This window comes from Pseudophryne corroboree, chromosome 5 (assembly GCF_028390025.1).
Source record: "Pseudophryne corroboree isolate aPseCor3 chromosome 5, aPseCor3.hap2, whole genome shotgun sequence".
Lineage (NCBI taxonomy): Eukaryota > Metazoa > Chordata > Amphibia > Anura > Myobatrachidae > Pseudophryne > Pseudophryne corroboree.
This window is the reverse complement of record NC_086448.1, coordinates 115,267,074-115,271,482: the sequence shown is the minus strand read 5'-3', so window position 1 is coordinate 115,271,482 and position 4,409 is coordinate 115,267,074.

Genomic DNA, 4,409 nt, shown 5'->3' with positions numbered 1-4,409 from the left:
ATCTCCCTGTATTACATTCCCCAACCTATCCCACATCTCCCTGTACTACATTCCCCAACCTATCTCACATATCCTGTACTACATTCCCCAACCTATCCCACATCTCCCTGTAATACATTCCCCAACCTATCCCACATCTCCCTGTATTACATTCCCCAACCTATCCCACATCTCCCTGTACTACATTCCCCAACCTATCCCACATGCCCTGTACTACATTCCCCGACCTATCTCACATCCCCTGTACTACATTCCCCAACCTATCCCACATCCCCTGTATTACATTCCCCAACCTATCCCACATCTCCCTGTACTACATTCCCTCAACCTATCTCACATATCCTGTACTACATTCCCCAACCTATCCCACATCTCCCTGTAATACATTCCCCAACCTATCCCACATCTCCCTGTATTTACATTCCCCAACCTATCCCACATCTCCCTGTATTACATTCCCCAACCTAGTCCCAACATCTCCCTGTACTACAATTCCCCAACCTATCCCACATCCCCTGTATTACATTCCCCAACCTATCCCACCATCCCCTGTATTACATTTCCCCGACCTAACCCACATCCCCTGTACTACATTCCACAACCTATCTTACATCTCCCTGTATTACATTCCCCAACCTATCCCACATCTCCCTGTATTATATTCCCCAACCTATCCCACATCCCCTGAACTACATTTCCCAACCTATCCCACATCTCCCTGTATTACATTCCCCAACCTATCTCACATCTCCCTGTACTACATTCCCCAACCTATCTCACATCTCCCTGTATTACATTCCCCTACCTATCCCACATCTCCTGTATTACATTCCCCAACCTATCTCACATCTCCTGTACTACATTTCCCAACCCTATCCCACATCTCCCCTGTATTACATTCCCAACCTATCCCACATCCCCTGTCTACTACATTCCCCAACCTATCCCACATCTCCCTGTATCTACATTCCCCGACCTATCCCACATCCCCTGTACTACATTCCCCAACCTATCCAACATCTCCCTGTATTACATTCCCCAACCTATCCCACATCTCCCTGTATTACATTCCCCAACCTATACCCACATCCCCTGTATTACAATCCCCGACCTATCCCACATCTCCCTGTACTACATTCCACAACCTATCTTACATCTCCCTGTAATACATTCCCCAACCTATCCCACATCTCCCTGTAATTATATTCCCCAACCTATCCACATCCCCTGAACTACATTTCCCAACCTATCCCACTTCTCCCTGTACTACATTCCCCAACCTATCCCACATCTCCCTGTATTACATTTCCCAACCTATCCCACTTCTCCCTATATTACATTCCCCAACCTATCCCACATCCCTTGTACTACATTCCCCAACCTATCCCACATCCCTTGTACTACATTCCCCAACCTATCCCACATCTCCTGTACTACATTCCCAACCTACTACACATCATCCGTACTACCATTGGTGTTTCTATAATGGATGCAATGTGTGTGGTGCACATGGGCCCCTGGTTCCTGGGTGGCCCACACCGCACACACTGCACCCATATTTTAATACTTACCCCTCTGGAGTCCCGCGTCGGGCGCTGTAGCAGCAGCAATAATGACAGTCAAAATGGCCGCTGCACATGCGCAGTAGACTCCAGCATAAAGCCGAAGACTACTGCACTGTTCAAAGGTGGGTGCACATCCGGAGTCTGCACAGGGGCCCCCTCCTCTGTTAAAACGCCCTTGCGTACTTCATCCCTCATCATTTTATCTCTTTTGAATTCCCCATATATTTATAGAAGACACACAAGATAATCTCCATAAATGGACTTGCATTTCTCTCTGCCTCAAAAATCTGATAAGATGAAAAAATAGCTAGGTACATAGGTACATAAACACAGATATAATACAGTAGCGGATCTTGCCACGGGCATGCAGGACTTTTGCCTGGGGCGCCCTTGCCCCGAGGGCGCCACCGCCGCCATCCCGAGAGCAAGATCCGCTACTGATGTCAGTGCCGTGTGGTGCGCGATTATGTCATCGCACACCGCACGGCATTGTGGGAGTGGCCATAGATGCTAGAGGTCATAATTGACCTCTAGTGTCTATGTGGTGCTATGGGAGAGACGTCATGACGTCTCTTCCATAGATCCGAGGAGCAGTGCCGGCGTCCGGAGACGGAGGGCAGCAGCGGTCGGGAAGCAGGAGCAGGATGGTGAGTATTTATTTATTAATTTATTTTTGTAAGCGGAAAAGCACAGTACTGGGGCACAACTACTGAGGGCACAGCTACAGGGGGCACAGTACTGGGGTTCACAACTACTGAGGGCACAGCTACAGGGGGCACAGTACTGGGGGCACAACTACTGGGGCCACAGTACTGGGGGCACAGCTACAGGGGGCACAGTACTGGGGGCACAACTACTGGGGCCACAGTACTGGGGGCACAGCTACAGGGGCACTGTACTGGGGGCACAAACTACTGAGGGCACAGCTACAGGGGGCACAGTACTGGGGGCACAACTACTGGGGCCACAGTACTGAGGGCACAGCTACAGGGGGCACAGTACTGGGGGCACAACTACTGGGGCCACAGTACTGGGGGCACAGCTACAGGGGATACAGCTAAAAAGGGCACAGTACTGGGGGCACAACTACTGAGCGCACAGCTACAGGGGGCACAGTACTGGGGGCACAACTACTGGGGCCACAGTACTGGGGGCACAGCTACAGGGGATACAGCTAAAAAGGGCACAGTACTGGGGGCACAACTACTGAGGGCACAGCTACAGGGGGCACAGTACTGGGGGCACAACTACTGAGGGCACAGCTACAGGGGGCACAGTACTGGGGGCACAACTACTGGGGCCACAGTACTGGGGCACAGCTACAGGGGATACAGCTAAAAAGGGCACAGTACTGGGGCACAACTACTGAGGGCACAGCTACAGGGGGCACAGTACTGGGGCACAGCTACAGGGGGCACAGTACTGAGGGCACAACTACTGAGGGCACAGCTACAGGGGGCACAGTACTGGGGGCACAACTACTGAGGGCACAGCTACAGGGGGCACAGTACTGGGGGCACAACTACTTGGGCCACAGTACTGGGGGCACAGCTACAGGGGATACAGCTAAAAAGGGCACAGTACTGGGGGCACAACTACTGAGGGCACAGCTACAGGGGGCACAGTACTAGGGGCACAACTACTGAGGGCACAGCTACAGGGGGCATAGCTACAGGGGGACACAGCTAAAAAGGGAACAGTACTTGGGGCACAACTACTGAGGGCACAGCTACAGGGGGCACAGCTACAGGGGACACAGCTAAAAGGGGCACAGTACTGGGAGCACAACTACTGAGGGCACAGCTACAGGGGGCACAGTACTGGGGGCACAACTACTGAGGGCACAGCTACAGGGGATACCGCTAAGAAAGGGCACAGTACTGGGGGCACAACTACTGAGGGCACAGCCTACAGGGGGCAAAGCTACAGGGACACAGCTAAAAGGGGCACAGTACTGGGAGCACAACTACTGAGGGCACAGCTACACAGGGGGCACAGTACTGGGGGCACAGCTACAGGGGGCACAGTACTGAGGGCACAGCTACAGGGGCACAGTACTGGGGGCACAACTACTGGGAGCCACAGTACTGAGGGCACAGCTACAGGGGGCACAGTACTGGGGACACAACTACTGAGGGCACAGCTACAGGGGATACAGCTAAAAAGGGCACAGTACTGGGGGCACAACTACTGAGGGCACAGCTACAGGGGGCACAGTACTGGGGGCATAACTACTGGGGCCACAGTACTGGGGGCACAGCTACAGGGGATACAGCTAAAAAGGGCACAGTACTGGGGGCACAACTACTGAGGGCACAGCTACAGGGGGCACAGTACTGGGGGCACAACTACTGAGGGCACAGCTACAGGGGATACAGCTAAAAAGGGCACAGTACTGAGGGCACAACTACTGAGGGCACAGCTACAGGGGGCACAGTACTGGGGGCACAACTACTGAGGGCACAGCTACAGGGGGCACAGTACTGGGGGCACAGCTACAGGGGGCACAGTACTGGGGGCACAACTACTGAGGGCACAGCTACAGGGGGCACAGTACTGGGGGCACAACTACTGGGGCCACAGTACTGGGGGCACAGCTACAGGGGATACAGCTAAAAAGGGCACAGTACTGGGGGCACAACTACTGAGGGCACAGCTACAGGGGGCACAGTACTGGGGGCACAACTACTGAGGGCACAGCTACAGGGGATACAGCTAAAAAGGGCACAGTACTGGGGCACAACTACTGAGGGCACAGCTACAGGGGGCAAAGCTACAGGGGACACAGCTAAAAGGGGCACAGTACTGGGAGCACAACTACTGAGGGCACAGCTACACAGGGGG